Below are 16,661 nucleotides of genomic sequence, written 5' to 3'. Positions count from 1 at the left end.
TTCCAAAGAACATTGGTCCACCTCCATGCAGCGTTGTGACTATTTTAGAAAGTTGGAGCATGTTCCAGAGAATGTTCCTCCCCCTCCACCACGTGTTCTATAGGATGTTCCTCCCCCTCCACCACGTGTTCTATAGGATGTTCGTCCCCCTCCACAATGTGTTCTACAGGATGTTCGTCCCCCTCCACAACATGTATATAGGATGTTCCTCCCCCTCCACAATGTCTTCTATAGGATGTTCCTCCTCCTCCACAACGTGTTCTATAAGATATTCCTTCCCCTCCACAACGTGTTCTATAGGATGTTCCTCCTCCTCCACAACGTGTTCTATAGGATGTTCCTCCCCCTCCACAACTTTTCTGTAGGATGTTCCTCCCCCTCCACAGCGTGTTCCGTAGGCTGTTCGTCCCTCTCCACAACGTGTTGTACAGGATGTTTGTCCCCCTCCACAACGTGTTCTATAGGATGTTTCTCCCCCTCCACAACGTGTTCTATAGGATGTTTCTCCCCTTCCACAACGTGTTCCATAGGATGCCCCCCTACACAATGTGTTCTATAGGATGTTCCTCCCCCTCCACAACGTCTTCTACAGGATGTTCCTCCCCCTCCACAACATGTTATATAGGATGTTCCTCCCCCTCCACCACGTGTCCGATAGGATGTTCCTCCCCCTCCACCACATGTGCTATAGGATGTTCCTCCTCCTCCACAACGTGTTACATAAGATGTTCCTCCCACTCCACAACGTGTCCTATGGGATATTCCTCCCCCTCCACTACGTGCCCTATAGGATGTTCCTCCTCCTCCACAACGTGTTACATAAGATGTTCCTGCCCCTCCACAACGTGTCCTATAGGATGTTCCTCCCCTCCACCACGTGTTCTATAGGATGTTCCTCCTCCTCCACAGCGTGTTCTATAGGATGTTCCTCCCACTCCACAACATGTTCTATAGGATGTTCCTCCCCCTCCACTAGGTGTCCTATAGGATGTTCCTCCCCCTCCACCACATGTTCTATAGGATGTTCCTCCCCCTCCACAACGTGTTCTATAGGATGTTCCTCCCCTCCACAACGTGTTCTATAGGATGTTCCTCCCCCTCCACAACGTGTCCTATAGGATGTTCCTCCCCCTCCACAATGTGTCCTATAGGATGTTCCTCCCCCTCCACCACATGTTCTATAGGATGTTCCTCCCCCTCCACTACGTGCCCTATAGGATGTTCCTCCTCCTCCACAACGTGTTACATAAGATGTTCCTCCCCCTCCACAACGTTTCCTATAGGATGTTCCTCCCCTCCACCACGTGTTCTATAGGATGTTCCTCCTCCTCCACAGCGTGTTCTATAGGATGTTCCTCCCACTCCACAACATGTTCTATAGGATGTTCCTCCCCCTCCACTAGGTGTCCTATAGGATGTTCCTCCCCCTCCACCACATGTTCTATAGGATGTTCCTCCCCCTCCACAACGTGTTCTATAGGATGTTCCTCCCCCTCCACAACGTGTTCTATAGGATGTTCCTCCCCCTCCACAACGTCTTCTACAGGATGTTCCTCCCCCTCCACAACGTGTTATATAGGATGTTCCTCCCCCTCCACCATGTGTCCGATAGGATGTTCCTCCCCCTCCACCACATGTGCTATAGGATGTTCCTCCTCCTCCACAACGTGTTACATAAGATGTTCCTCCCACTCCACAACGTGTCCTATGGGATGTTCCTCCCCCTCCACTACGTGCCCTATAGGATGTTCCTCCTCCTCCACAACGTGTTACATAAGATGTTCCTCCCCCTCCACAACGTGTCCTATAGGATGTTCCTCCCCTCCACCACGTGTTCTATAGGATGTTCCTCCTCCTCCACAGCGTGTTCTATAGGATGTTCCTCCCACTCCACAACATGTTCTATAGGATGTTCCTCCCCCTCCACTAGGTGTCCTATAGGATGTTCCTCCCCCTCCACCACATGTTCTATAGGATGTTCCTCCCCCTCCACAACGTGTTCTATAGGATGTTCCTCCCCCTCCACAATGTGTCCTATAGGATGTTCCTCCCCCTCCACCACATGTTCTATAGGATGTTCCTTCCCCTCCACCACGTGTTTTATAGGATGTTCCTCCCCCTCCACAACGTGTTCTATAGGATGTTCCTCCCCCTCCACAACGTCTTCTACAGGATGTTCCTCCCCCTCCACAACGTGTTATATAGGATGTTCCTCCCCCTCCACCATGTGTCCGATAGGATGTTCCTCCCCCTCCACCACATGTGCTATAGGATGTTCCTCCTCCTCCACAACGTGTTACATAAGATGTTCCTCCCACTCCACAACGTGTCCTATGGGATGTTCCTCCCCCTCCACTACGTGCCCTATAGGATGTTCCTCCTCCTCCACAACGTGTTACATAAGATGTTCCTCCCCCTCCACAACGTGTCCTATAGGATGTTCCTCCCCTCCACCACGTGTTCTATAGGATGTTCCTCCTCCTCCACAGCGTGTTCTATAGGATGTTCCTCCCACTCCACAACATGTTCTATAGGATGTTCCTCCCCCTCCACTAGGTGTCCTATAGGATGTTCCTCCCCCTCCACCACATGTTCTATAGGATGTTCCTCCCCCTCCACAACGTGTTCTATAGGATGTTCCTCCCCCTCCACAATGTGTCCTATAGGATGTTCCTCCCCTCCACCACATGTTCTATAGGATGTTCCTCCCCCTCCACAACGTGTTCTATAGGATGTTCCTCCCCCTCCACAACGTGTCCTAAACGATGTTCCTCCCCCTCCACAACGTGTCCTATAGGATGTTCCTCCCCCTCCACAACGTGTTCTATAGGATGTTCCTCCTCCTCCAGAACGTGTTCTGCAGCAGCAGAGGGCGAGTCCCCAGTGGCTGTGGCAGCATCCTCTGGCCCTGCCATTGGCAATGGGGTTTCCCGTGGAACACACCCCTCACCGACACAAAACCCAAGATGGCGGTGCCCTGTCGGCGGAACCATGAATGGGCAGAAAATCCAACCCACTGGTGGAGTTCTCCCATCTGGGGTCAGGGACGGGAATTGTTTCCGCTGTGGAAAGCAATGGGAAACAACACAGATTCCAGCTCTGACCTCATTCATTATGTATCCGGGGTTTAGTGCTACCTTCCAGAGATAGATAGAAACAAACATAGAAAATAGAAGCAGGAGGAGGCCGTTCGGCCCTTCGAGCCTGCTCCGCCATTCATTCTGATCATGGCTGATCATCAAGTTCAATACCGTGATCCAGCCTCCCGCCCCCCTATCCCTTGGTCCCTTTAGCCCCAAGAGCTGTATCTAATTCCTTCTTGAAATTACACAATACGAATCTCCCAACATATCCAGGTGCCCAGAATCCTTACTGTCAGCACCTACCACTGAGAGGCGATGTCAGAAAGGGCAGGTGATGGGCTAGTGGCCAAGTATAGTTACAGAACTCTGTGTACCATCCTTGACCATATTGAGGTCAGGAGGGGTGTACTCTACCCGGCTCTGGGTATGAGGAAGTCCAGCAGAGAAACCAATGCGGAATGGGCACAGGTGGCTGATGCCAGAGGCCAGCAACCCTGTGGCACAAGAGGATGAGCCACCTTTGTGCTGCTGTCGGGCTAAGTCTCATCCCGTGTTCGCAGAATCCACAAAGGCTCCAAGATATCAGAGTCCAGGACATCACTCCTTCCTCCCCCCAGACACATTCACTCCTCTAAATTCCCTCTTCCTCCCACGTACCACCCTTACTCCTTCACCCTTCAGAACTCTCTCCCTTAGTCCTTCCTCCGCCATATCACCCACCTCCACAGTTACACTTCTCCTCACTAACCCTCCCTCCACCTTCCTAACTCCGCCCCTTTACACCTACATCTCCCTTACCCACTTCACTCTCCCTCTCGGAAGACCTTTCTGTCCAGCCCACTCACCCCAACACCTTTGCTGCACCCTGACCAGCTCTTGGTGAAGACAATACATTTTCACCCTCCAAACGTGTGAAGCACGTTACTAATGCCAGGATCATTCTTCAATCATTTCATAACTTGAGACTTTCTTGAAGATTCTGAAATTAATGGCAGTTGAAAAATGTGAAGCAAATTTTACAAATTCACAAAATGAAACTGCAATGAGCTGTGATCCAGGGTTAGTTTGTTGTGTTCCTCGAGATTTTCCCATCAGAACTAATTCACCAAATATCATAGTTACTGTAATATCAAATAGAAATTATATCACAACTTTGAGTTTTTAAAATCTTTCATAGGATGTGACAGGGCCAGAATCCATTGCCCATCCCAAATTGCCCTTGAACTGAGTAGCTTGCTGGGCCATTTCAGGGGGCATTTAAGAGTCACCCACATTGCTGTGGGTCTGGAGTCACATGTAGGCCAGACAGGGCAAAGGCGGCAGATTTCCTGCCCGAAAATGATGATCGCTTATTGTCACAAGTAGGCTTCAATTAAGTTACTGTGAAAAGCCCCTAGTCGCCACATTCCGGCGCCTGTTCGGGGAGGCTGGTATGGGAATTGAACCGTGCTGCTGGCCTGCCTTGGTCTGCTTTAAAAGGCAGCTAATTAGTCCTGTGCTAAACCAGCCCCTAAAGGACATTGGTGAACCAGATGGTTTTTTTACAAGAATCGATAATGATTTCATGGCACTTTAACTGAAACTAGCTTTAGTTCCAGATTTTTCTCAACTGATCTGTCTGCACCCCCCCGCCCCGCCCCCCCCCCTACCCCCCTCCCCGCCCCCTTCCCCCCCTTCCCCCCCTCCCCCCGCCCCCCTTCCCCCCACCCCCCTTCCCCCCTTCCCCCCCCCGCGCTGCCAAGGCTGGGTTTGATTGAAGCTGTTCCAGGTTATTCACCTGGGCGTCAGGGTGACTTGTCCAGTGATAATACATCCACACCATCGTCTCCCCTGTCTACACAGAGATAGTGAGGCTTAAATTATTATTTAAATTATTATAATTTTCTCTAAACTTCACCTCAAAAGAATGATTATTCATTCAAGATGCAATTTCAAATTTATCTCCATTGTATTATCTTATTAAAAATGGCTTGAGTCAGCGACATTACTTTGGATAAACTGGGCTTCTGTGAATGGTCCTCTCATTAATAAAACAAATGATGTTCAGACTCATCAGGCACAGTGGAATGATTTTATTTAGTGAGTTGTCCTGTTGATATGCAACCAGCAGCTCACCTTTGAAGCAGAAGATGAAACAAAAAACAACCAGAATAAAACAACATCAATGGTGAATTAAATAATTAGAGATTTCCTTTAGATACATCACATTGATCAGGTTCATAATGAGCAAGGAGCAAAATACAGTGGCACTTGCAAAAGTCTTCTTCAATAAATAAATAATGTTGTCATAGCAACAATGTGAGCCACCATGCAGTGGTGGAATTAGGGTTCCACCGACCTTTTCCACTTGGCTTCTGATCTCAGCTATACCACTGCATTGTGCATGGGCAGGGAGGGGGCAATCACTGAGCTACTGGCACACATTCCGACACCTGCTGTAAAATGGCATTTACATCAGTTCAGGTATAAACTGACTGCTGTTCAGTAAACTATTGGAGGAACTGAGCAACTCCATCTCTGTCGGCAACTGAGGGAAAGGGGAAGGAGGAATGTAAAGAATTTTGCAGGATTGACATTCAATTAAAACTAGTTAAGTTTGCAGGATTGTCACCGATAAAAGTCACCATCACCCTTGTGCTCACCGAACTCTGTTGTCTCGAGCAATGTTTTAGATTTAAATTTCTCATTATTGCGTTCAACTTGTTCCATAACCTCACTCCTCTCTGTCACCCCCTGCACTCCTCCACTTCTCACCTCTTGTGTCTTCCTTTATTCCTTTGCCACCCCACCAGCGGATCTGCTTCCAGTTCTGGTAATTCTCTTGCGAATCCTCTGCAGCTCTCCCACTCCCCTTTCTGCTCCGAGGTCTTATTTAAAACAAACCCATTTAACCAGGTTTTTGGACAAAAATCCCCTCATGTGTCTCAGTGCTAAATGTTGTCACTCCAGTGAAGCACTTGGCCATGTTGTTTTGTGATCAGGGGCCATGAGTCCAAATTGTTGTGTAGCGATGGTGATTATTGTATAAAAACCGAACTCACTTCCCTGTGACAGAGGGATTCATCCTTTCCAAGCAAACAATTTAACACATTTCAATTTGATGGATTATCACCTGAATTCAAACAGTGCAGGGGTGGGTGTGATAATAACGTGTTAAAGATTGGTGCAATAACAACAATTTCGAGGTCAATTTTTGTGGGGGTCACAAAGAGTCCAGCACGAGTTTGTGAGTCAAAGGAAACTTTATTGACACAAATATTTACACAGCACCAGTAGTTCACTAATGATCTTCTCTATTCGATACCTAACTGGCCAGCTCCATTTGTACAACAGAAAACATTAACGATTGGCACGCTCCCTTACCGGGGCATCATCTCCAAGATCCATGGGGTAACCAATTGTCCCCAGCCAATAGCATCTGTGCAGATTACAACATCAATGTTTCACCAAGTTTACAGGTGATTTCAAACAAAAACAAAACTACATTTCAGAATCTAAGCCCTGAAAAAACTTCATAAATTAACAAACTAATAACATAATGAATGAATTAGCTAACTACTTGTCTTCAGTTTTCACATTGGTTGAGGACAATTTCTTTGGTAATTTTTCAGGCATGAATGTTGTAATATGAAATTACACTTCAACAAATTGTTTCATATATATTAGATCAAAGAACAGCACAGGAACAGGCCCTTCGGCCCTCCAAGCCCGTGCCGACCATGCTGCCCGACTAAACTACAATCTTCTACACTTCCTGGGTCCGTATCCCTCTATTCCCATCCTATTCATGTATTTGCCAAGATGTCCCATAAACGTCACTATCGACCCTGCTTCCACCACCTCCTCCGGTAGCGAGTTCCAGGCACCCACTACCCTCTGTGTAAAAACTTTCCCTCGCACATCTCCTCTAAACCTTGCCCCTCGCACCTTAAACCTATGCCCCCTAGTAATTGACTTTTCCACCCTGGGAAAAAGCCTCTGACTATCCACTCTGTCTATGCCCCTCATAATTTTGTAGACCTCTATCAAGTCTCCCCTCAACCTCTGTCATTCCAGTGAGAACAAACCGAATTAATCCAACCTCTCCTTATAGCTAATGCCTTCCATACCAGACGACATCCTAGTAAATCTCTTCTGCACCCTCTCTAAAGTCTCCACATCCTTCTGGTAGTGTGGCGACCAGAATTGTCCTCAATTTTCCAAATTTGATTTGATTTTGAGCTTCCATCTTTCTAATGAAAACAGTTCGACTCTATTCAGCCTCTGCGCATCGCTAACACCCTCCAGACCAGGCAACATCCTGGTAAACCTCCTCTGCACCCTCTCCAAAGCCTCCATATCCTTCTGGTAGTGAGGTGATATTCCAAGTTCAGCCTTACCAAGGTTCTATACAACTGCAGCATGAGTTGCCAGTTTTTATACTCGATGCCCCGTCCAATGAAGACAATCATTCCATGTGCATTCTTGGCTGTCTTGTTCACTTGTGTTGCCACTTTCAAAGATCTGTGAACCTGCACGCCCAGATCTCTTTAACTTTCTATATTCCAAAGAGTTTTGCCATTTACGGAATATTTCCCCTCCATTTTAGACCTGCCAAAATGCATTGCCTCACATTTGTCCGGATTAAACTCCATTTGCCATTTCTCTGCCCAAGTCTCCAACCTATCGATGTCCTGCTGTACCTTCTGACAATCCTCAACACTATCGGCCACTCCACCAACCTCGGTGTCATCCGCAAACTTACTAATCAGACCGGCTACATTTTCCTCCAAATCGTTTCTGAACACTACAAATAACAGAGGCCCCGGCACCGATCCATGTGGAACACCACTCGTCACAACCTTCCATTCAGAAAAACACCTTCTACTGCTACCCTTTGCCTTCTGTCACCGTCCCAATTCTGTATCCACCTTCCCACCTCATCTCTGATCCCGTGTGACTTCACCTTTTGTACCAGTCTGCCATGAGGCACCTTGCCAAAGGCTTTACTGAAGTCCAGAGAACAATATCCACCGCCCTCCCCTCATCAATCACCTTTGACACCCCTCAAAAAACTCGATCAAGTTATGGGGCGGGATTCTCCCCTACCCGGCGGGGCGGGGGGTTCCGGCGTAATGGAGCGGCGGGAACCACTCCGGCATCGGGCCGCCCCAAAGTCTCCTCACCTTGAGGGGCTGGGCCCGCGCCTGAGCGGTTTCCGCTGCACCGGCTGGCGGGAAAGGCCTTTGCCGCCATGCCAGCCGGGGCCGAAAGGTCTTCGCCGGGCGACGCGGGTCCGCACAGGCGCGGGAGCGTCAGCGGCTGCTGACATCATCCCCGCGCATGCGCAGGGGAGGGGGTCTCTTCTGCCTCCGCCATAGTGAAGAACATGGCGAAGGCGGAAGAAAAAGAGTGCCCCCACGACACAGGCCCGCCGGCCGATCGGTGGGCCCCGATCGTGAGCCAGGCCACCGTGGGGGCACCCCCCGGGGCCAGATCGCCCCGCGCCCCCCCCCCCAGGACCCCAGAGCCTGCCTGCGCCGCCTTGTCCCGCCGTTCAAAAGGTGGTTTAATCCATGCTGGTGGCCAGGCATTCCAGCAGCGGGACTTCGGCCCATCGCGGGCCGGAGAATTGGCGGGGGTGGGCCCGCCGACCGGCGCGGCGCGATTCCCGCTCACACCAAATCTCTGGTGGCAGAGACTTCGGGACACGGCGGGGGCGGGATTCACGCCAGCCCCCGGCGATTCTCCAACATGTTCTGTCGAGTAGCCAATATGAATGGTGCATGACAGAACATCGAGTTTAAGTAATTCATTATGAAACAACTGCGTGATAAAGAAAACTAGAATAAATAAAATAACAAACTACTAACACTAACGATTATAGAGCTACTGCAAAATACGTTAACCACCCACACGACTTACTCCCAACTCCCCAAGGCACTGAGCTGCATGGTAGACTTACACTGCCACACTGCCACCTGCTGACTGGAGGTCGTGTACAATATATAAATACAGAATTGCATCATCAAATCTCCCTATTCCCAGACAATACCACCTATATTTTGCCTCTTCGATGTCGATATGTCTAACTTCAGACTTTCATGTATTTTTGTTTTCCTCCAAAACAAGTCAATGGATATTGGGTATTTCTCTCTTTGATTTTATTGAATGTTCGAATACACTTGAGGGACTGAATGACCTCCTCTGGCTTCAATCTTGTCATCGTGTCCACAGCACAGAAAAGGCCCTTCGGGCATCGCATCTGTGCCAGTCAGAAACAACCACCTAACCATTCTAATCCCATTTTCCTGTTCTTGGCCCACAGCCTGCCCTGGGACCGTAAATGCACTCCATACTTCTTTAAATGTGCTCTTTCGGAGGGTTGGTGTAGACTCAGTGGGCTGAATTGCCGCCTTCTGCACTGTCGAGATTCTGTGAAAATTTGCAATATGACACTAATTACATTGGGCTTTGATCCATTGTTTTGACAGACATGATAGACTGAAAGGCCTCAAGTGGAGTCAAGTGTTCTGGGAAACAGGTAGGAACGTGGCGATGTGGCCAAGATTTAATCAGCCTTGGTCTAATTGAATGGTAGATCAGGTTTGTGGAATATTAGCGCTTAATCCTGCTCCTACTTATTGTCATGTTCTTATAAAGCCATGAGACATAGGAACAGAATTAGGCCACTCGGCCCATCGAGTCTGCTCCGCCATTCAATCATGGCTGATATTTTCCCATCCCCATTCTCCTGCCTTCTCCCCATAACCCCTGATCCCCTTATTAATCAAGAACATGTCTATCTCTGTTTTAAAGACACTCAGTGATTTGGCCTCCACAGCCTTCTGCGGCAAAGAGTTCCACAGATTCACCACCCTCTGGCTGAAGAGATTCCTCCTCATCTCTGTTTTAAAGGATCGGCCCTTCAGTCTGAGATTGTGTCCTCTGGTTCTACTTTCTCCCACAAATGGAAACATTCTCTCCAGGTCCACGTCCTGGCCTCGCAGTAACCTGTAAGTTTCAATAAGATCCCCCTAAACTCCAACGAGTACAGACCCAGAGTCCTCAACCACTCCTTTTATGACAAGCCCTTAATTCAGGGATCATTCTGGTGAACCTACTTTGGACCCTCTCCAAGGCCAGCACATCCTTCTTTCGATATGGGCCCCAAAATGCTCAAAATATTCCAAATAGGATCTGACCAGAGCCGTAAAGAGCGTCAGAAAGACATCCCTGCTCTCGAAATAAAATCTAAATAAATCATGTCCACTTGATCGCCTTTGTCTATGTAATAATAATAATAATCTTTATTCGTGACACAAGTAGGCTTACATTAATACTGAAATGAAATTACTGTGAAAAGCCCCTAGTCGCCACATTCCGGCATCTGTTTGCACTGAGTGCTGAATTTGGTGCTTTTTGAGTGCGATAGTGAGAGTTTGGTGACCGAGGGAGTGCTGAATTTGGTGCTTTTTGAGTGCGATAGTGAGAGTTTGGTGACCGAGGGAGTTAGGTGAGGAGGGAGTAAGGTGCTCCTTTCATTTTGTTTCCGACATTTCCGCAAAGAGTGCGAAGAGAGCCAGGAGTTTACAGGAAGTGTAGCTGACTGGGAGCAGAGTCGGAGGGCGGAGATCTAGTTAGTCCACACAGCAGCTATATTCTGTAAGGTAAGAGGGGATGGAGGCTAGGCCAGTTACATGCTCCTCCTGTAGGATGTGGGTGGTGAGGGATACCACCGGTGTCCCCACTGACTATACCTGCGGGAAGTGCACCCAACTTCAGCTCCTCAAAGACCGTGTTAGGGAACTGGAGCTGAAGCTGGATGAACTTCGGATCATCCGGGAGGCAGAGGGGGTGATTGAGAAGAGTTACAGGGAGGTAACCACACCCAAGGTACAGGACAAGAATAGCTGGGTTACAGTCAGGGGGAAAAAAACAAACAGGCAGACAGTGCAGGGATCCCTCGTGGCCGTTCCCCTTCAAAACAAGTATACCGTTTTGGATGCTGTTGGGGGGGATGACCTACCGGGGGAAGGCCCTAGCGGCCAGGTCTCTGGCACTGAGTCTGGCTCTGGGGCTCAGAAGGGAAGGGGGGAGAATAGAAAAGCAAAAGTTGTAGGAGATTCAATGGTTAGAGGAATAGATAGGAGATTCTGTGGTCGCGAGCGAGACTCCCGGAAGGTATGTTGCCTCCCGGGTGCCAGGGCCAGGGATGTCTCGGATCGTGTCTTCAGGATCCTTAAGGGGGAGGGGGAGCAGCCAGAAGTCGTGGTGCACATTGGTACCAACGACATAGGTAGGAAAAGGGGTGTGGAGGTAATAAACAAGTTTAGGGAGTTAGGCTGGAAGTTGAAAGCCAGGACAGACAGAGTTGTCATCTCTGGTTTGTTGCCGGTGCCACGTGATAGCGAGGCTAGGAATAGGGAGAGAGTGCAGTTGAACACGTGGCTGCAGGAATGGTGTAGGAGGGAGGGCTTCAGGTATTTGGATAATTGGAGCGCATTCTGGGGAAGGTGGGACCTGTACAAGCAGGACGGGTTGCATCTGAACCAGAGGGGCACCAATATCCTGGGAGGGAGGTTTGCTAGTACTCTTCGGGAGGGTTTAAACTAATTTGGCAGGGGAATGGGAACCGGATTTGTAGTCCAGCAACTAAGGTAGCCGATATTCAGGACGCCAAAGCATGTAATGAGGCAGTGGGGAAGGGAACACTGACAAAGGAGAGTATTTGCAGGCACGGAGATGGGTTGAAGTGTGTATACTTCAACGCAAGAAGCATCAGGAATAAGGTGGGTGAACTTAAGGCATGGATCGGTACTTGGGACTACGATGTGGTGGCCATCACGGAAACTTGGATAGAAGAGGGGCAGAAATGGTTGTTGGAGGTCCCTGGTTATAGATGTTTCAATAAGATTAGGGAGGGTGGTAAAAGAGGTGGGGGGGTGGCATTATTAATTAGAGATAGTATAACAGCTGCAGAAAGGCAGTTCGAGGAGTATCACCCTATTGAGGTAGTATGGGTTGAAGTCAGAAATAGGAAAGGAGCAGTCACCTTGTTAGGAGTTTTCTATAGGCCCCCCAATAGTAGCAGAGATGTGGAGGAACAGATTGGGAAACAGATTTTGGAAAGGTGCAGAAGTCATAGGGTAGTAGTCATGGGCGACTTTAACTTCCCAAATATTGAGTGGAAACTCTTTCGATCAAATAGTTTGGATGGGGTGGTGTTTGTGCAGTGTGTCCAGGAAGCTTTTCTAACACAGTATGTAGATTGTCCGACCAGAGGAGGGGCAATATTGGATTTAGTACTGGGTAATGAACCAGGGCAAGAGATAGATTTGTTAGTGGGGGAGCATTTTGGAGATAGTGACCACAATTCTGTGACTTTCATTTTAGTAATGGAGAGGGATAGGTACGTGCAACAGGGCAAGGTTTACAATTGGGGGAAGGGTAAATACGATGTTGTCAGACAAGAATTGAAGTGCATAAGTTGGGAACATAGGCTGGCAGGGAAGGACACAAGTGAAATGTGGAACTTGTTCAAGGAACAGGTGCTACGTGTCCTTGATATGTATGTCCCTGTCAGGCAGGGAAGAGATGGTCGAGTGAGGGAACCATGGTTGACAAGAGAGGTTGAATGTCTTGTTAAGAGAAAAAAGGTGACTTATGTAAGGCTGAAGAAACAATGTTCAGACAGGGCATTGGAGGGATACAAGATAGCCAGGAGGGAACTGAAGAAAGGGATTAGGAGAGCTAAGAGAGGGCATGAACAATCTTTGGCGGGTAGGATCAAGGAAAACCCCAAGGCCTTTTACACATATGTGAGAAATATGAGAATGACTAGAGCGAGAGTAGGTCCGATCAAGGATAGTAGCGGGAGATTGTGTATTGAGTCTGAAGAGATAGGAGAGGTCTTGAATGAGTACTTTTCTTCTGTATTTACAAATGAGAGGGGCGATATTGTTGGAGAGGACAGTGTGAAACAGATTGGTAAGCTCGAGGAAATACTTGTTAGGAAGGAAGATGTGTTGGGCATTTTGAAAAACTTGAGGATAAACAAGTCCCCCGGGCCTGACGGGATATATCCAAGGATTCTATGGGAAGCAAGAGATGAAATTGCAGAGCCGTTGGCAATGATCTTTTCGTCCTCACTGTCAACAGGGGTGGTACCAGGGGATTGGAGAGTGGCGAATGTCGTGCCCCTGTTCAAAAAAGGAACTAGGGATAACCCTGGGAATTACAGGCCAGTTAGTCTTACTTCGGTGGTAGGCAAACTAATGGAAAGGGTACTGAAGGATGGATTTCTGAGCATCTGGAAAGACACTGCTTGATTCGGGATAGTCAGCACGGATTTGTGAGGGGTAGGTCTTGCCTTACAAATCTTATTGAATTCTTTGAGGAGGTGACCAAGCATGTGGATGAAGGTAAAGCAGTGGATGTAGTGTACATGGATTTTAGTAAGGCATTTGATAAAGTTCCCCATGGTAGGCTTATGCACAAAGTAAGGAGGCATGGGATAGTGGGAAATTTGGCCAATTGGATAACGAACTGGCTAACCGATAGAAGTCAGAGAGTGGTGGTGGATGGCAAATATTCAGCCTGGATCCCCGTTACCAGTGGTGTACCGCAGGGATCAGTTCTGGGTCCTCTGCTGTTTGTGATTTTCATTAATGACTTGGATGAGGGAGTTGAAGGGTGGGTCAGTAAATTTGCAGACGATACGAAGATTGGTGGAGTTGTGGATAGTAAGGAGGGCTGTTGTCGGCTGCAAAGAGACATAGATAGGATGCAGAGCTGGGCTGAGAAGTGGCAGATGGAGTTTAACCCTGAAAAGTGTGAGGTTGTCCATTTTGGAAGGACAAATATGAATGCGGAATACAGGGTTAACGGTAGAGTTCTTGGCATTGTGGAGGAGCAGAGAGACCTTGGGGTCTATGTTCATACATCTTTGAAAGTTGCCACTCAAGTGGATAGAGCTGTGAAGAAGGCCTATGGTGTGCTCGCGTTCATTAACAGAGGGATTGAATTTAAGAGCCGTGAGGTGATGATGCAGCTGTACAAAACTTTGGTGAGGCCACATTTGGAGTACTGTGTACAGTTCTGGTCGCCTCATTTTAGGAAGGATGTGGAAGCTTTGGAAAAGGTGCAAAGAAGATTTACCAGGATGTTGCCTGGAATAGAGAGTAGGTCTTACGAGGAAAGGTTGAGGGTGCTAGGCCTTTTCTCATTAGAACGGAGAAGGATGAGGGGCGACTTGATAGAGGTTTATAAGATGATCAGGGGAATAGATAGAGTAGGCAGTCAGAGACTTTTTCCCCGGGTGGAACAAACCATTACAAGGGGACATAAATTTAAGGTGAAAGGTGGAAGATATAGGAGGGATATCAGAGGTAGGTTCTTTACCCAGAGAGTAGTGGGGGCATGGAATGCACTGCCTGTGGAAGTAGTTGAGTCGGAAACATTAGGGACCTTCAAGCAGCTATTGGATAGGTACATGGATTACGGTAAAATGATATAGTGTAGATTTATTTGTTCTTAAGGGCAGCACGGTAGCATTGTGGATAGTACAATTGCTTCACAGCTCCAGGGTTCCAGGTTCGATTCCGGCTTGGGTCACTGTCTGTGCGGAGTCTGCACGTCCTCCCCGTGTCTGCGTGGGTTTCCTCCGGGTGCTCCGGTTTCCTCCCACAGTCCAAAGATGTGCGGGTTAGGTGAATTGGCCAATGATAAATTGCCCTTAATGTCCAAAATTGCCCTTGGTGTTGGGTGGAGGTGTTGAGTTTGGGTAGGGTGCTCTTTCCAAGAGCCGGTGCAGACTCAAAGGGCCGAATGGCCTCCTTCTGCACTGTAAATTCAATGATAATCTATGATTGATCTAGGACAAAGGTTCGGCACAACATCGTGGGCCGAAGGGCCTGTTCTGTGCTGTATTTTCTATGTTCTATGTTCTATGTTGCAGCTGTATAGAACCTTAGTTAGGCCACACTTGGAGTATAGTGTTCAATTCTGGTCGCCACACTACCAGAAGGATGTGGAGGCTTTAGAGAGGGTGCAGAAGAGATTTACCAGGATGTTGTCTGGTATGGAGGGCATTAGCTATGAGGAGCGGTTGAATAAACTCGGTTTGTTCTCACTGGAACGAAGGAGGTTGAGGGGAGACCTGATAGAGGTATACAAAATTATGAGGGGCATAGACAGAGTGGATAGTCAGAGGCTTTTCCCCAGGGTAGAGGAGTCAATTACTAGGGGGCATAGGTTTAAGGTGAGAGGGGCAAGGTTTAGAGTAGATGTACGAGGCAAGTTTTTTACGCAGAGGGTAGTGGGTGCCTGGAACTCGCTACCGGAGGAGGTGGTGGAAGCAGGGACGATAGTGACATTTAAGGGGCATCTTGACAAATACATGAATAGGATGGGAATAGAGGGATACGGACCCAGGAAGTGTAGAAGATTGTAGTTTAGTCGGGCAGCATGGTCGGCACGGGCTTGGAGGGCCGAATGGCCTGTTCCTGTGCTGTACATTTCTTTGTTCTTTGTTCAATCGCGAGATTGACTCCCTACTGAAGGACAGATCTGAGGCGTTCAAGGCAGACGACCCTGACCTATACAAGAAATCCAGGTACGACCTCCGCAAAGCCATCTGGAATGCCAAGAGAGAATATCAAACCAAGCTAGAGTCACAGACAGACTCTTGGCGGTTGTGGCAAGGACTAAACAACATAACGGGCTACAAAGCGAAGCCGAACAGTATCTCTGGCAGCAGCACACCCCTCCCCGATGAACTCAATGCATTCTATGCTTAGTTCGAGCAGGTAACCAACAATCCGCTGGCGAGTGCCCCAGCAGCCCATAATTCACCCATACCCACCATCACAGCTTCCGAAGTCAGATTGGCCTTCCTGAAAGTGAAGGCCCTACACTCATCCCTAGAGCATCTCGAAAACAAGGACTCCTACATTAGACTCCTATTTATTGACTACAGCTCTGCCTTCAACACCATAATCCCAGCCAAGCTCATATCAAAGCTCCAAACCCTAGGACTTGGCTCCCCACTCTGCAACTGGATCCTCGATTTTCTGACCAACAGACCACAATCAGTAAGAATGAACAACAACACCTCCTCCACAATAGTCCTCAACACCGGCGCCCCGCAAGGCTGCGTACTTAGCCCCCTACTCTACTCCCTGTACACACACAACTGCGTGGCAAAACTTGGTTCCAACTCCATCTCCAAGTTTGCTGATGATACGACCATAGTGGGCCGGATCTCGAATAACGACGAGTCAGAATATAGGAGGGAGATAGAGAACCTAGTGGAGTGGTGTAGCGACAGCAATCTCTCCCTCAATGCCAGCAAAACTAAAGGGCTGGTAATTGACTTCAGGAAGCAAAGTACTGTACACACCCCTGTCAGCATCAACGGGGCCGAGGTGGAGATGGTTAGCAGTTTCAAATTCCTAGGGGTGCACATCTCCAAAAATCTGTCCTGGTCCACCCACGTCGACGCTACCACCAAGAAAGCACAACAGCGCCTATACTTCCTCAGGAAACTAAGGAAATTCGGCATGTCCACATTGACTCTTACCAACTTTTACAGATGCA

At 48.5% G+C, this 16,661-nt stretch overlaps 1 protein-coding gene across 1 annotated transcript in view; it reads right to left on the bottom strand.

Annotated features, from left to right (window-relative positions):
* Positions 1 to 16,661, bottom strand: part of LOC140427211 (START domain-containing protein 10-like) — a 262,989-nt gene that overhangs the window by 52,349 nt on the left and 193,979 nt on the right. The gene's annotated exons all lie outside the window — the stretch shown is intronic.

The sequence above is a fragment of the Scyliorhinus torazame genome, chromosome 7, assembly GCF_047496885.1.
Source record: "Scyliorhinus torazame isolate Kashiwa2021f chromosome 7, sScyTor2.1, whole genome shotgun sequence".
Classification (NCBI taxonomy): domain Eukaryota; kingdom Metazoa; phylum Chordata; class Chondrichthyes; order Carcharhiniformes; family Scyliorhinidae; genus Scyliorhinus; species Scyliorhinus torazame.
Note: the sequence above shows the minus strand (reverse complement) of the source record. Positions and strands in the feature narration are given on the sequence as shown.